A 17,794-nucleotide genomic window follows, 5' to 3' on the forward strand; every position below is an offset into this window, starting at 1 on the left:
GAATTACAGATGGCCTTAACCCAACAATGACCATGAAGCGTGAGGACTGTGCTGAGCACCGTGGGAAATTCCATATGCATTGTGAGGGCCTTGCCCTCAATGGTCAGATAACCCCAGGTTGTGAGAGGACAGCTTAAGGACGTTCTGACATTGACATTAGGCACAAACATCATGCAAACCACCTGAGAGGAACCGAGAGTGTTACGCAATTTGAAAGAAAAACTCACATCTGACTGAGGGGGGAATTAGGGAGAACTTCAGAGAGGAGGAAATCTTTGAATGAGGTCTAGTAAGATGGGCAGGAAACTTCCACATAGGGATGGAGAAAGACATTCCAGAAGAACAAACTAAAAATAAAAGTAGATGCCAATTGTTGACACTTTTAACATGTCACACATTTGAGTAAATATTTTGTATCATTTAATCCCTAAAGTGTTCCTATGAAGTAAGCATTATATCCATTTAAAAAAATAGAGAACCAAGGCACAGAGAGGTTAAGTTACTTCAGTGAGGTGAAACAGCTTTTTTTTTTTTTTTACAGTTCTAGAGATAAGAAGTCCAAGATCAAAGTGTCAGCAGGTGTCTTGGTCCATTTAGGCTGCTATAACTATAACTACCCAGTTCTGGAGGCCAGAAGTTCAAGATCAGGATGCCAGCATGGTTGGGTTCTTGTGAACCCCCTCTTCTGGGTTACAGACTGCTGACTTCCTACTCATCCTCATGTGGTCTAAGGGGAAAGCATGTTCTCTGTGCTCTCTTTTTTAAGGGTATCAATCCCATTCATGAGGAGTCTACTTTTATGACCTAATTCCTCCCAAATTTACTGCTTCTTAATACCATCACCTGGGGGATTAGGATTTCAACATGTGAATTTTGGAGGTGGGGGCACTGTCAGACCACAGCTCAGCACTGGTTTCCTCCGCGGGCTCTTTCTCAGACTTGCAGATGACCACATTCCGGCTGTGTCCTTAAATGGCCTTTTGTCTGTTCCATGCACCCTGATGTTGAGTCCTCTTGTTATAAGGACCAGTCCTACTGGATTAGACTCCTACCCTAACAGCCTTATTTTAACTTAATCACCCCCTTTAAGACCTTCTCTCTAAATGTGGCTGTAATCTCAGGTTCTGGAAGCTGGGACATCAACATACAAGTTTAGGGGGACACAATTCAGCCCAAAACACTGTAGTTTTGAGAATCACTTAAATATAACATATCAGTTGAAAACATGAGGTTGGAGGCGATCGCTAAGGGAATACATATAAAAGGGAACATAGATAAGAGCTAATAGTAAATTACTCGGAAACCCCACATAAGACAATTACACAAACCAGCAATTAGAAATCTAAGAATACGTGAAGATCTAAGGGGCAAGAATAACAAGAAAATGCTCAACTATGGAAATACCACAAACAGTTCATGCAATTAGTTGGTTGGTTACTCACCTAATAGGAACACATCACTGCCACTACTGTGACAATGACCTGTGTTGAGAGAAGAGCCTACCCTGGAAGGCGGCTTCCAAAAAAGTGGAAGAAGAGGAATAAAGGGAATAAAGCTCTGGGCAGAAGAAAATCAACCAACGAATGTCATGAGAATACCTGTCTCGTGAGGACTTTTATTAAGAAATGGCCTCTGACCCACACGTGGAGGATCAGCTCAGAAAGGATCAGCCTTTCTGAGCACCTCTGGTACCCTGGGCATCTATTAAAACAAACAAAAAAAGGAACACCCTCTTCACCTTCCCCCAAGGCTGAGAAGAATCTCGCATTGATTTTGCTCGAACTCATCAGCTTTGGGGAGAGAAGGGGAAATAGAAATGAAGTTTTAAGAGGCTGGTCATTTACGTACATGAAGAGAAGTATGACTAACATTTTTCTGTTGTTATAAATGTTTACCAAACTATCTAGGAAGGGTCCTTTCATCAGCTCACCAGGTCTTAGAAGACACTGAGGAATGAATAGTCTCTAAATTTATATTCTGTCATTGAACAGAGTCCTTGAAATGACCATAGCAATTAAAATCAGAACTCAATAAGCGAGGTGATAGATTCAAACTTGATTAAGAAAAATGCATCAGAATCGGAAATAGGCTTTACTAAAATACATGATTTAATAAGCTCTAAAGCTATAGATTTTGCTAAAGAGAACAGTAATTGGATCACCGCAGTGAGTACATGAAACCACATTCAATGGACTATATTACTTTCAAAATGCTTTAAAACGGCATTTGCTCCCTGAGTATGACTGTTCCCCATGTGGATCTGCTGCATTGCCTTGAACTGTTTCTAGTCAGCTCCACAGACACCATGAGGGTTAATTCAAGACCAGAAAATGATGTCACAGTCCTGTGCTCAAGAAGAAGTTCAATAGCTATTTATTCATTTGATTTTAATCAAAGGAAATAAAAAGTAAGAACACCCTATAAATAATGCATAAAGTTAAAAGTATAGAATTCCTTTCCAACAAAAAGGAATAAATCTTGTCTATTCCACTATACCAAAAGACCTCACATCCTCTTTGAAAACAAGGAGGATGATTAACTAAGCCTTGGGTTATTATTCAGTTTTACTGGTTGAGGGCATCCCTAGAATGCTAAGCATTTATTTTCATAAACAAGAATATCGTGTTGAGCTAATAACAGTGAACAGAGCCCATGTTCTAAGTTAGCTGGGAGACTAGGCTTTTATTTTCTTCTTCAACAGATAATAAACTTCCCGTAACAGTCTACATAGAACCCTGTTCATGAAAAAAAAAATCAACAGTCAAGTTTAGAAAGAAATGGAAATTTTTATTCAAGTCAACCTGAGGATCATAACCCAGGAGACAGTCTTTTAGAAAGCTTGGAGAAATTCCAAGAGGTGGAGGGAGAAGGATTTTGGTGAAGGGTACATGCGGTCAGGCACATTTCTTGGTAGAAGGTGACTACTATTCTCGAGGAACAGATACCTTAGGTTTTCAATGCTTTTAGTGCTTTTCTAAGTAGGGGAAGATGCAAGAAACAGGGTTCATAACATTTTCTCCTGAAAATATCCAGCCATTAGAGGGCCAGTTCTCCCAGGTCTCCCAGAGCACAGAGGGCCTCGTCCTGCTCTTCACCCTGAAGTCCCTGCAGGGTGTATGTGTTGTAGGTCAGCGACTGCCATGGCTCATGACTTGATTCTTGTATAATGCGATGGGGGGCAACATTCTTTCTTTTACGATCCCCTCCCTTTTGGTCTTAATTTCTACCAAGGTTTGGGAGGTATTTCTTGACCAGTTTGTCCCATGGCACTAAGAGGCCAGGCGAGGGTTTCACTGATGGGCCACTCAATGTGTGATTACTAGACCAGGCCCTGTTAACAGTAGCCAAAGCCTCTGGGTTGCCTGTCCCGCTAGTCTGTTCTGGTCCTGGGGATGGTTCCCCCTTGTTGCTTTTCCCAAATCTAGAGTTACACTGTTGCGATCATTGATCTTCTAGAACTTCTCAATGAAAAAGTCAGATTCATCTGGAATCATTTGTTGTTTTAATTTTTTGTTACAGGTGTACGAGGGGCATTGGCAACAGGTTGCTAAGAGTGTTTCTTAGAGAAGTAATGTGGTTAGATTTTGGTTTTGCATTGGTTTTTTCAGGAATGTTACTGGCAACTCCATGAAAGAGGACTTGGATCAGCGCTGATTGAAGACGACTCTGAAAAACCCAGAAAAGAGATGGGAAGGCATGGACTAAGGTGGTGGCAGTTTGGATGGAAGGAGAAAACCTATGTTAAAGAGTTAATTAAAATTTTTTTAAAAAGTTAATTAGAATTGTATGACTAATTGGAATATGAGAGAAGCATCAAGTACACAGATGTTTCACTGGTGGAGTTGTTAGAGCAGGCAGATAGCTAGATATGAGCAGAGAAAAGGGGGCACGGGCCAAACGGCAGGAAATCACACATCTTGTAAACAACAGGGGTCCTTGGGCAGACAAAGAAAAGCAGGAACCTCCAGACTAATAGGAAACCACATATTGGGGCAGTAAGTGTCCTGGAGGCAGACAAAGAAAGATGGGAAAAGGCAGGACTCTCTGGTGTCTGAATGTAACCTTTTGCTCATTATGCCCTCATTACAATAAAATTAGCCTTGTAGATTAGAAGTACCCATCATGCACCAATGCCATGACACTTCCAATCTAGACTAAATAAAGACAAAAATCCTTCCTCTCCTTAGGAAGGTGGAGCTGGGATGAAAATCAGGGAATATGACCCCAAACCTTTCCCTCCCCAATGAATATTCTGCTTATTAATTTTTACACCCCAAGTAACCAGCTTGACAAAGAAACTCAGCACAGCTACTCACCTGAGTCTTCCCGCTCTCCCCTTGAGAGAGTCCTATCAATTAAATCCTCAATTTGCTTTCCTGACCTCTGCATCTCATCTCTGCATTCTTTCTGTGATGAGACAAGAATCTACTCTCTGGAACAGAATCAGAGTTGGCTGCTAAGCTACAAGAGTTGACAAAAGGCTCACAGTTGCAGTCATCTGAGAACTTTCAAATTCCAGGTTTCTTGGATTACTATTAGACCTTTTTCCTGACCTATTTAGGTAGATTTGTAAAAGACCAGGCCAGCAGTAGAATTTGTCTTTTAAGGGGCTCACAAAAGCTTTGCACTTAAACAGAGAGCAGAGAGGTTACATTTTTCAGACCCCAAGGGAGACAAGATGAACTTCTTTGCAGGATCAGAAGGCATATTTTGATTTGTGCGTATCTGTGAATGTGTCTTCCATAATTAAGTTCTTGTAAAAAAAAATTTCCATTTTCCTGCTTGAGATAAAATGAAGTTTGTTTTTTTTTTTTTAAATCACATTAATGCTGTGGTGGAAGGAGTGAATGTGAGGGTTCAAAGCCAAGAAATATTTAAACTTATCTGTCTAAAAAGAAATCTCTAATCTGGCATTGTAGCAAATGAATGTCATGAAAATTTCTTCTAAATCCCCACATGACTGAACTCTTAGAAACACAACATAAGACCTTATAAAAACTAGCAGGAACCTGTCGGGCCCTGCTGGGTACAAAAGCCCTTCTATGCCCCCATTTCTTGTTTGTAAAAAAGGCTTATCCTCCTAGGCCTTAACTTGAGTTCCAAAGAGCCCCAGTATGAACAGTCCCATATTAGGGAAGTGAGGGAATGCAGAAAGAAAGAAAAAGCAATTAATGACAAGAAAAGCAATGACAGTCGTTCAGAGGTAAGAGTCCTAGTTCCTACTCACAGGATGTACAGAACAATTTGACACATATCTTTGAGTTGTTCTGCAGGAACTAAGACCCCCATCCCACCCCAAGTGGACGAGGGTGACTGCATCCTGACCACATATGTGTAGACCCCACTCTGGTTGGAACCAGAAGGCTGTGATTGATTCCTGAAGCATCACCCTGTTACTTAACCACAAATCAATCAGAAGAAAGTCATGTGCCCTGCAGCCCCCACCCCAAAAGTTGCCTTTAAAACCCTTCCCTGAAAGCCATCAGGGAGTTTGGGTCTTTTGAACATGAGCCACCCATACTCTTTGCTTGGTGCCCTGCAAGTAAATGCTGTACTTTCCTTCCCCACAACCCAGTGTCAGCAAATCTGCATCGGCAGGTGAGCAGACCCAAGTTCGGTTCGGTAACACGTTGATCATAAGCTATGCGATCACAAACAAAATTATATACACGTAAAGTTTCACTGAAGGACAGCAGGAGAGGTTCTGCAGTAATTTTGCTTACGGAAGTATCAGAAATATACACATACACACACACTCTGCGTGTCTAGACCTGGAGTAACAGACCTGGCTTTAAGAGAACTAGGACACAGACCCCATGCCTCTCATATTCTAGGAGGCTGGTGTGTTTAAAGGGCATCTGAGGAGAATTATCATAATTTCTTGAATACCACCTGGTCCTGAACTTTCCCACAAGTCTGGTCATGGAGAGATTTCCCAAGGAGTTCTGCTTTAGGTATTTATATCCATCTGACTTCTAGGAAAAAGCCAAGAAATTGACAGAGAAACAAAGAATACCCCAAAGACACTTAGAGATACACCAGATTGTAATGTTGCACATTTCTTATGACAACATAATATATTAGAACAGAGTGAGTTTGCTTGGATAAGAATCAGAAATTTGGGGAAACAATGGCTCTGTTAGCATATGCAGCCTTCACCCTACCATGGAGCCTTGTTTTCCTTAGCTCACGGTGGGTTTAAAGTTATGGCCTGAGTGGATATTCCCAGCTCAGTTGATTTCTCATGAGCACATATATTCACATGCCCCAGACAAGATCATTTCCAGTTTTCAGCACTTGTAGTTCTAGGAAGGGAGAGCTAAATTATGTGAGAGTGCTCCCAGTGGGAGAACACACAGAGATAGTTGTTCTAGAAGCAATAAAGCTAGAGCAATAAAGGGAATTGAAGGCTAGGGAAGTTTGAAGCCTCAGACATTGTGTTCAATTAATTATAACAGAAGGGCCTTAGCACTGATTCCAGAGGAAATCTTATGTAGATAGTGGTTGGATTAGACTCATTGGAGAAAACAATTATTTCTGGGGCCCTCTATGAAAATGAACTCTATAAGAAGTGCTTACTTTCTTAGAAAATGTTAACACTTCAAAAAATCATTATTAAGTATATTCTGGAAACTGACAATACAAAAGTAAGTATAGATGCCCTCCCTTCAAAGGGCTTCCAGCCTTTGCACAAATTGCTCATGGGTTTGACAACAAAGACAAAATTAGAGACATTTTATAACTATTAACTGCGCTCTTTTCATGGAGAAGAAATTGTCAAACTTACGCTACTGATTCAAGCTGCTAGTATTTTCTCTACCAAGCTTTATCAGATTCTTCAAATTGCCACCTGTCCTTAATAAGATACTCTTACTTTGATTATTTGGTTTCCATAATTTATGGGAGCTGATTTATAACATTCAGTTTGCCATAAAAGCAGAGACTACTGGGTGCTCTTCAGTAGCTCCACTTCCAACCCTATGCAGGAACCGTTTCCAATTTCCTAGTATCAGTCTCCCCACCCGCAAAATGGATTTAACAATGCACTCACTTAATGGGTTTTTTTTAAAAGAAAATAAGCATCAAGAAGATAAATAGATATAAATCACAAAGAAGATAAGCTATCAAAAAGTGTCAGTGATTACTATTACGATTGCTGTCCAGGCTATTTCCATTCCCATGAGGGGGGTGTGCCCTAAACACTCTTGGATCTTTGGCCCACTCTTTCCTCCTGTCCATGGTGTGAAGTGGTGTCACCCGGGAACTGAGCAATGGCCACTGCTATTTCTCACACGGGACGGGCTGATCTAGCAACAATTCCCTGCATGGGCGTTGGGTGTCTCTTCTCTTTCTTTCTCACCAGCACCAGTGGGAGGGGAGGCAGAGAGTGAGTGAAGGGGCTAGCTCTGTGAACTGGAACATTCCCCCGGGTGGCCAGACCCAAGATCTACATGGGATGGTAGGATGCGAAGCAGTGACTTTTCGCCCTCGGCTAGGTCTTTGTGAAGCCAACTTTACTGCTCCTTCTGCTCATGACCTTGTCCTGTTTCTCAAATCACACAGAACCTGGCATCAGGAAGCAGCCAGAGGAAGAGGAGGGATTTTCAGTCAGCCTCTTCTAAATCCCAAAATTTAATAGCGTGTGTGGTTCTACTGATAGTTTAGGTAAGTGAGGAACTAAAGCGCTCGTATTGGTCAATACCCATTATATGTGAGCCAGACCAGCTTTGGGTCCCATTAAGACGCTTCCTCTAGCTGTCCTGTGTCCTAATTCAGGCAGGGCCTCTCCTGGCTGGCAGTCAAATGGACTTCACTCAGTGCCCACCGTAAGTCATGACATTGTGTGTGTGTGTGTGTGTGTGTGTTCATGTGTCTACACACGTGTGTGCTGGGAGGAGTAGGAGGAAGTCTAGAAGAAGATATTAGAAATCAGTTTCCCAGAAGAATAGACTTAATCTTTAGCTTTGATCAAAATCACTGGAAAGCTTGTTAAAACACAAGACTGCTGGGCTCCAACCTCAAAACTCCTGACTGCCTAGATCTGGGGTGGGGCCCGAGATGTGAACGTCTAAGTTCCCAGTGGCTGTCTCTGTTAGTCTGGAACCACACTTTGAGAACCACTGTGTCAGAACTACCCACGATAACGTGGGTGTGCACTGACCTAATGTGTACACTTCCCGCTATCGTTTTAGGGTCCATCAAATGGAAGGTTTAGAATTGGAAACTACAATAACCAAAATAAACAGCTCAGTGAATGGCCCCAAAAGCAGAATGGGGGGAGCGAAGGAAAGAATTAGGGAACTGGAAGGTGGAATAGAAATCACCCAAGCTGAATGAGATAAAATTGAAAAACTACTGAAAGTGCCTCCAGGTCCTATGGTGCTATAACAAAAGCTCTAAAATTCCTAACACCTGAGTCCTAGAAGGAGAGAAGAAAGTGGGCAGGTGGGAAAAGTAGTCAAAAAATACTGAGTGAAAACCTCATTTTTTTTGCTGGATGCATTTTGAAGCTCCATTATAATGACAGATTCTACAAACATTAAGCATTGTTATGGCTTCTTAAAAAAATGGACCCTTTTGTCATTAAGAAATGTCCTTCTTTATCACTGGCAATTTTCTTCCCTCTAGCAGTGACTTTGTCTGATATTAATATAACCACTCAGCATTTAAAAAATTATCATCAGCATAATATATCTTTTCCTAACTTTTACCTTTAACCTATTATCTTCATATTTTAAATGCTCCCTTATAAGAAGCATATCGTTGGGGCTTGCTTTTTGACCAATCTGCAATCTGGTACTTTTAAATCAGTTGTTTTGCCATTAACATTTAGTGTGACTTTAATTTGGATATCATTTATTTTAACTCTACCACCTCGCTATGTGTGACCTCTTGTCCTTGTGTTAGTTGTTCCATTGTCCTCTTTTTGCTTCTTCTTCTGTATGGACTTTTAAAAAACTGACCATTAAACTGTAAAGTTGCTCTGTTCTTTCTCATTTCCAATTCTCTGCCTTTGTCCTCTTCCCTGTGAATTAAAGGTTTCTCTTCTTCCCTAGACTCTCAGCTCTGTCTCCTCAGTTCAGAGAAATGAGCAATACACTGCCTGGGTTCTTCCTTCCTGTGCCACTGTCTGGAACCTGGAAACATCCTCCAGGCAGTGAACTGGGGCAACTATAGGGTTTCCTTGTTTGTTTCCTTGATACAGGAAAAATAAGGAAGGGGCAGGGATTCCCAGGAACTGGGCACCGTCCACTCTTTGACATTTTATGGTCAGCCTCGGAACTGTCACAGCACCTATGGGTGTGTCATTCACCATGCTAATATATTACAATGAGTGTATAATGAAGCTCAAGGTCTACTGGAAGTCAAATCTCCTGCCATCTTGGGCCTCAAGGTCTATTGGGAGGCGAATTTTCTGCCATCTTGGTGCTAATTGTTGTGTCATTCTTTCAATGGTTGTGCCTGCCCCCTCCCTCCTGTCTCATTCTGACTCTGTATGAACACTGTCTTTCACTGCCTGATATCTAATAGCTTAAAACCATTATGTCATATATTTTGGTGGGAGGGTAAATCTGGTCCCTGTTGCCCACATGAGACAGAAGTGGAAGTCCTCCTACGCATTTTTCAATGAATATAATGAGTTTTTCAATGTATTTCTACTATTCATTCAAGAATAATTTAGAGAGTAGCAGAAGTAATATGGGGCTGTCAGCAATTTTAAATGAGATATATTATCTAACACACATCATCATCATATATTTTTTCTCCTATGCCTTGGATGCACATCTCTCCTCAGGTGAACAGATCATCCAGACAGGTTAGTGTAGCTCAGAGCTAAGCATCCTGTTCATCTTCTGATAGGTTATTAAATCTATTTAACTTATGTCCTATTGACTCTAATCAGGAGCTAGTATTTCCCGTTTCTCCTTAACATTACTTCACATCCAAATGATTTCTGCCATTTAGGAGCCCAGATTTCAAAGAAACCTACATGGCACAGGGATGTTTATTATTGAAGACCACCCACACTCCCTTAGGATCCTCATTTACTTTTAGAGAATTCTATACCTCATTCAAGATGTGAAGATATTCATTTGTTTTGGCTTTCAGCAATCTTCCTCAATTCATCTGAATTTCAGAATGTTTGGCAGATATTCCTCAAAGATCATGGTTTAGGGAAGTAGCTGTTTTCCATTTTCACTGCAAATAGAATTTCCTTTTTTATTTTTAACTTTCTTTCTTTCTTTCTTTTTTCTTTCTTTCTTTCTTTCTTTCTTTCTTTCTTTCTTTCTTTCTTTCTTTCTTTCTTTCTTTCTTTCTTCTTTCTTTCTTTTTCCTTTTCTTTTCATTGTTGTTCTTTTGGTTTGGTTTCAGCAAGGGTCACAGATTTCACAAATGCACAATCATCACTCACTGAAAGCCCTACCTCTATTAACGACGCTGCAAGTCCTCCATTAATCAAAGTCTGAAACCTCAGCCACCTTTCTAAATATGAAGAGCAAAAGAGAAGGGTGAGCTAGTCATTTAGTGATCAATTATTCGGAACACTTTCCCTTACGTTGATCTCTGTTCCCCACCACTAAATCACTGGGCTAAGCCTTTATCATTGCATTCTTGACTACCGAAATTTTCTTTTTGTGTATTATTTAAAACTCTCCTTCTTTAAAAAAGAATGTTCATGTTGACTTACAACATGAGATGCAGGTATGAGTCTTTGCTTAGACATCACCTCTTCAGTAAGGCTTACCCTGACTATCATGTTTAAAATTGCCATCTCCTCTCCCCTGACACTGTCTAAACTCACTTACCTTGCTTTAATTTTTCTTTTATTCCCCCAATAGGAGTTATGGAAAAGCTCTTTAGTATGTCTCTGAGCTATACAATAGAGTTATGTATTATACACTATGTATACTACTGTGTAATGATCTCTACTCTGTGACGACTTCCCCTTTTTATTATGTTTGCTGTCTGTTCCTTAGGGGGCATGCTCATAGGAGCAGCGAATCCCTGTTCATCTAAAAGAGGATTTGACATTTGGCAGGTATTAACACATACTCGTTGAATCAATAAACAGAACTGCAGGTGTCTTTGCGAAATTTCGTTTTAGCCACTTCTCTTTTACAAAAGACCTACCTTAGTGCCTGTTTTTTTTTTTTTTTTTTTGCTAAATGAGAGTAATCCGAAAAGAATTCTTGGTTTTATGAAAAAAGGTGCAAAGTGAAAATGGCATTCAGCACCGACTTTGCAAGGAGCCTTTACAGAGGCAGCGGGCGCTCCGAGCAGTGAGCGCGGCACCACCAAGCTGCCGCCCGGGACGCACTCAGCGTCTCCGCACCCAGCCGCCATAGCTGTAAGCTGTGTGTATGAGGTCTGTGCTCTGCCTTGATTTATCCCGTGCATCCTTTAGCAACATATGCCCTAAGGTAACTGCTTCTTCACTTCACACCATTTTGGCTTACAAAAATTCCCGTAGGAACACTTTACTTTCTGATAGAGGGAAAACCTGTATTAAAAAACCATAATAGAGTAAGAGAAACAAATGAATGACAAGACGAACTAACTGCCACATTTGCTGAGTTTCTTGGCAGAAATACAGGAATTTGATGAGTTGACAAAGCTCACTTTTGATATAGATTAAAAATGATCCTTTACTCAGCATTAAAAACTAAAAGAATTATTACAACCCTCTTCTACCTCAATTCCCTGCTCTTTAAAATTCATCCTTCTCATTCCTATAGGATGATTCTTGAAAAATGCTGCTTTACTACTGAACATATTGCCCTGCTCAGAAATTTAAGGTACATTCACATTTGCTACAGGATAAAGTGCTAACTTCTTAGTGGCATTCAAAGTCACTTTTAACCCAACCCTGACTTATTCTATGTCCTTTTCAGTCATAATTTTCCAAACATTAAACTCCAAGGTTATCTACCACTGGTGAAAATGCTACTAAAAAAGCTTTTAAAGCCTCCTGTGTACCCCTTCCTCCTCTCTATTTACACGGCCCCTGCTGTCTTAGCGCGGGCTGCCGTGACAGGACACCACCGGCAGGACAACTCACACCACACTTGTTGTCTTGTAGTTCTGGACACTAGGGGGTCCAGGATTGAGGTGCCAGCAGGGTTCAGTTTTTGGTGAGAGCCTTCGTCCTGACCTGCAGGCGGCTGCCTTCTCTGTGTCGTCCTGGGGCAGGGGGTGGGGGCAGAGAGCCAGCGAGAGCGCTCTCCCTGGTATTTCTGCCTCTGTTAGAAAGACGCCAGTTCTGCTAAATCAGGACCACCCTTATGGTCTCATTTAACCTCAGTCACCTCCTTAGAGGCTCTAATCTCCAACAGAGTCACAGGTGGGGTTAGGGCTTCAACCTACACATTTGGGGGAAACTAAGATCAGTCCCGTACACCTGTACATCCTTCCTGGGTTGTCCTGGACTTCTCCACGTCCCGCCTGCTCTCTCTACGCCTGTCAAGTTAGTCCTTTTCCAAAACAGTTCACATGTTACTCATTAATTTTTTTTTTGTCTTGCTTTAAGTTCTGAGGACAACTGACAGACAGACATTCATTTGGAGATTAATTGTGAACTACGGCTTGGCATTTCTAGAGCTTGTATATTATTTCTCACTTGTGTTGTTTAACCTTTTAAGTGTCTGCACCCTTTCTTTGTAACTAATTTGTAAGGTCCTTGGTGTCAGAGACTCTGACGTATCTCTTCATGTTGTACAAGTGTGTATTCAATACATTTACATCAATTTTCATTTGTTTCATAGTGATCAATAATTTATAAAATACTTGCATAATAACTAATTTGAGTGTCATTAGATTATCTCGAAAGGTAATACTAATCCTATTTTAAAGACAGAATGAGAACTGAGAAGCTATGTAACTTGTCCGAAAGAACACAAGTTAGCAGTAACATCAAATCCAGGCTCTAAGGTTGACTCCTTGTTCCGATCTTTTCCCATTCATATTTACTAAATTATGTTCAGTAGAACAAGAGTTTCTTTAGCAGCCCTTCAAACAACGCAACCATAAAAATAAGGTCCTTCTCCCACCCCAAGCAGACTGATCCTTAATAAATGGTAGTTGAACAAATGATCTGGCCAGAGTTATCACTGCTCGCCTTTAGATAACTCCTCTGGAGCTGAGGACGCAAAACCTCCTCTGCCCTCAGCATGAATGATCACTCCTCCTCTCTGAGGCCTGCGTTTCTGTACTTTTCAGATGCAGAATCTGACCTCGGGTTGAAGGTGCGTAAACTTCTCGTGCAGCTGACTGTTAAAATGGTCCTCGGGCCCGGGAGAGTCGGTCGCAGGAGCCGCCGTCCAGCCCCGGGAGAGGCTCCGAGCGCTCAGAGGATCAGTGGGCTGCGGCGCCTCAACCACCAGCCTCCGCCGCTGCCCCTGAACTCCTGAATTTCTCTCCTCTGGACTTGACTGTTTTGAAAAAGACTGCCAGACCCGCTGCAACGACGGGTATTTTTATTCCTGGCCCAGAATTTGGCTTAATGACGCACTTTATACAAATGAACATACACAAGAGACAGTGCCTTCTTAGCAAGAGACCGAAAGGCTTTGACTTCAGAGGGAACTGGGTCTGAATCCCCGCCCTGCTCTATCAGCGTAAACGTTGGCAACTTAATTTCTCTGGGTTCAGTTAGTTTCATTTATAAAACGCAGATGCTCTTCGCCTTACGTAGTTGAAAGAGGTTCCAAGATACTGTCCACTAAGAGAGGCTGGAGTGCTGCCTGGCAGAGGAGGGCGGCGGGGCAGAGACGGGCTGTGGAATCCCCCCTCCCACATCGCGCTGCCCCAGACGGTAATGACAAAGGCTGCGGGACTGAAACAGTGGGTCAGTGCCTAGTAAGTTTACCTTGTACAGTACAGACAGATGCCTCCCAGGGCGCAGTTTGGCCCGAATATGGGGAGCACAGCACACTTGTGACCGCAGGAGTTACCTCCTCATTTAAGCGCTGCCTCCCCCGAGCCCTCGGCACTAGGGAGCCCTAGTCAGTCCTAGCGTAACTCCAGATGGTCAGATTTCACTGCCCCACATGGGAAACCTTCTCTTAGTTTTTTCAATAGTCCTGCAAAGACAGACACAGAGACATATATCTTGATTTCATTTCCCTTAAGCTCTAAGTGTTACCCAGAAACCACAGAGCGCGTGTGGGACCTCACAGACAGCGAGCACGCAGGCTGCCAAGTCACTGGCTCCCTCCCCACGCCTAGTTCTCCCAATTTGCCTGTCAAGGGGCCGGGGACTCCAGCGTCTCCCTGTGTCTGCTCTACAGACAAAGCCAGGGCAGCGTGTGAGCTGGAGGCAGCTCTGGCTCCTGGCGGGAGCCTATGAATGCATCTCTTCCCAACTGCACGGCCAGTGATGACACGTCGGTGCCGGGAATCAGCCGCGGTGAGGGGACACTACGTTGCAGGCGCACGCAACATATTGAGGCCTTTTATTAGGAGAGATCAGGTTGCTAAACAGTTACCTCCACACCCCTGAGGATGCCCCTAACGCGGATGGCTGCCGGAGGGTCTCTCACAAATGCAGAATCTCAAATGAGGAGCGGCTGCGACTGAACTTGGACGTCTGCTGGAGGGCAAAGGATTCGTACGCACTCTCACACCCTGCAAAGCTAGCTCTTTTGGATTATTAGACGTGTATTTACTTAATGGCTCTGGAAAAAGAAAGGTTAACCTTCCCCCAATCAATGTCGCTGACAGACGAGTGAAATAATAAACACAGCCTTCGCAAAGGTTCCGACTGAGGAGGCCCCCACGTCACTCGAAAGCCCTCCGGCCTGGCTGTCCGGCTGGAGACCTCCAGTCGGGGGCTGGCGGTGGGGACTGCCAGCGTTCCTTGGGTTTGGCTCCGCCGGGGCCACCACAAGCTCGCCTCACTTTCTCCTGCGGCGCTGTCTGCTTCCGATTCCGCAAGAACCACGAAGTCAAAGGATCAGGCAAACGAAACAAAGAGCATGAAAAGGAAAACAGGAAGGGACTTTGATGAGCGACTTGGACCCTCAGCAAGGATCTGGTTTGATTTTCATGGCAAGGGTTCTCGTGTCGCTGAGACCAGCGCAAGCTGCCCCTGTTCCTTTTCAACCCCTCCCGCTCCACTTGCTAAGATTTCCGTGCAGAGATGAGGACCCGATGCCATAAATGTGTTGCTCTGGCTTCTGTCCGCTGGTGTGAGGAATCCTGGCAGGGAACAGCGAACCTGCTTTGGGAACCAAGCAACTTGGCAGATGGAGACCTTCAACTTGTAGTGAGAGCAAATTTGGTACGTTTCCCATGCATCTGTGATCAGAACATACAAGGCTTTTTTTTTTTCCCTCCCTAAAGATGATATGTTCTACTGAAATGCAGTTTAAGAACCTAATCAAGGGGCAACGCTCTGAGCTCATTCTGCCTAAGACGCTCATCCCAGAGCAGGTACTGATGACACAGAGGAACGAATGGCAGGAGGTGTCTCAGGAAGTCATCCCCTCTCCCTGCCTAGAAATAAAGACTCCTAAGTATTTTACCACAATTTTCAAGGGAAAAAAATGAGGTGTGACTGGCGAGAGGCAGGCAGGACTGTCAGGGGATGAGGTCCCAAGTTGGGACGTGTGCCAGGATCAGCCACAAGCTCTTTCTTTAGGCTGATCAAAGTCCAAAGCTGCCCGGCTCTGGCTCCCAGTGGGAAATCCTTTGCTTTCACTGCACGGTAAGGAGTTTGGCCTGCTGGCCTCCAGAGAGGTGCCCACCGCACCTCCCACCCATGGCCTGCCTCTGAACACCTGAACAACCTCGGCCTGCCTGGGACTGTACAGTCTTGTCAAAAAGCGTCAACTAAAGAACGGGAGGGGACCAGGAAACCTCTCTCGAAAGACTGGAGAACAACTGTGAATATTTACTTTGAATCCCTTACTGCTCCCAGCCTCCACAGAGGGAAAAGTGGGGCAGCAGGCTCTGCCCGGAGGGCACGGGGAAACCGGGGTCACACCCTGGTTTGCTGTCTACCTGATCGCTTGCTCTTTGCAGCCAAGCCAACGCACTTCCACGTGCTCATGAACAGGGGACAGGATATAAGAGCCACATCCTTGGCTTCACACCTCGGACAGCGGGGGTTCAAATCCTGGGCTTGAGCAATTACTTGGGCATTAAGTCTCAAGTCCCTCATCCCTCAAGTGAGGGAGGCACTAACGGGTTGATCTGTGGTCAGGAAATCAGAGAGTCAGTGCCCGTAGCACAGTCAGCACGAGGGTCGTCTCACAGCAGGTACGACTCTCACTACTGAACATGTCACAGGAAAGCTCTCCCAATATATGGTACAAAGCAGAATGCCTCCGGGAGACAAGGTTTACAGTCAATGGAGGCCTGGGTTTCAGGGCATCTGGCTGGACTCATCTGCTTACGAACATCGGAGCAGTTTTCTTAACATCCCAACCTCTTGGTCTCCTGGTGCCACATTCGCTGCCTCACCCCATCGACAAACAGCAATACTCCTGGTGGTTCTGGTGCTCTGGTTCAGTGTTATTGGTTTTTAAGTAGCAACGAGAGTGTTAATGTTATTAATAGTCTTTTGTTTGCTTTTGCCATCAGTCCTTCCAATGCAAGCGGTCAGGGTATTGCCTGGAGCCTTGCTGCTGGGTTTCAAAGATGGGACGATGAGGTAACTTCCTTTCCAGGAGGCGAAACTCTTTCTTGACTGTTTCTGCAAGGAAGAGCCATGCCTAGGGAAAATCCCCAAGGCAACTGGTTCTTTTTACTGTACATTTGTTTATTTTTTTAAGAGGTCTATTATGTGCAAACACAGGGCTACCCCTAGGGATGCAAACATGGGTCGGACCTCAGCACTGGAGAAGTTTCTCAGAGCCAAACTGCTGTCAAACCCAAGTTCATGTGCCCGGCACACAGCGAGGCCAGACAAACCAAAATGTTGGAGTTTGGAGCAGAGAAATGTTCATTCCAGGGGCTGTGCAAGGAGGTGGCTCCCGCTCAAAGGAGCCAAACTCCCTGATGAGTTTCAGGAAAGAAGATTTTATAAGCAAATCTTGCAGGGAGGGCTGCAGGGGGTGTGGCCTTCCTCTGATTGGCTGGTGGGGAGGGACAAGAGTGGGGTTCCAGGAATCTCAATCATCAGCCTTCTGGTTCCAACCAGCCTGGGGCCCATGTGCCTGTGCTCAGCCTGAAGTTACCATCCTCCCCCTGGGTGGCGGCCTTAGTTCCTGAAGAAGAACTCAAGAGACACACATCAGGTGGTTAGATATGTCCCCCGAGGCAGACGCAGGTCCAGACCCCAAGCTGCACTGTTGTTTCTTCCTGCATTCCCTCACTCCCCTCAGTAGGAACTGAACTGCCCCCTGGAGCTCAGGGAAGGTCCAGGAGGCTGAATGTTTCTCCTGCAAACAAAAAATGGCAGTCTTGTACTTGGGGGGCCCCACAGGACCCTGCTCTGTTTCAGTCCCTCCTTCCTTGATACTCCTCAGTCTTGAGGGGAACAGGTGTAGGACAAGAAAAGGAATAAGATTTGGGATAGGGAGCTTAATCCTAACCTCGGCAGAGGAACTCCGTTTTAGGGGGGCTCAGTTTCGAAGTGGCCGGGAGTGCCTGCTCGTGGCTGTATGTGATTCAGGGCGAGGGGTGATGTGCTGGAAATGCAGCCCGTGGGAATGGTAGCAGGACATCCTCAGAGGTTATCTTCCAGAATCACCATCATCAATCCTTCCATGACGCAACTTCATGAAGTTATAATATAACCTGGATGGCTCACATCCAGTCCTGGTGGAGTCTAGTCTCAAGGTTTATAGAC

The 17,794-nt window shown here is 44.1% G+C and overlaps 1 protein-coding gene across 1 annotated transcript in view; it reads right to left on the reverse strand.

Moving 5' to 3' along the window:
- Positions 1-17,794, reverse strand: part of C29H8orf34 (chromosome 29 C8orf34 homolog) — a 284,320-nt gene that overhangs the window by 17,369 nt on the left and 249,157 nt on the right.

The sequence above is a fragment of the Vicugna pacos genome, chromosome 29 (assembly GCF_048564905.1).
Source record: "Vicugna pacos chromosome 29, VicPac4, whole genome shotgun sequence".
Taxonomy (NCBI): domain Eukaryota; kingdom Metazoa; phylum Chordata; class Mammalia; order Artiodactyla; family Camelidae; genus Vicugna; species Vicugna pacos.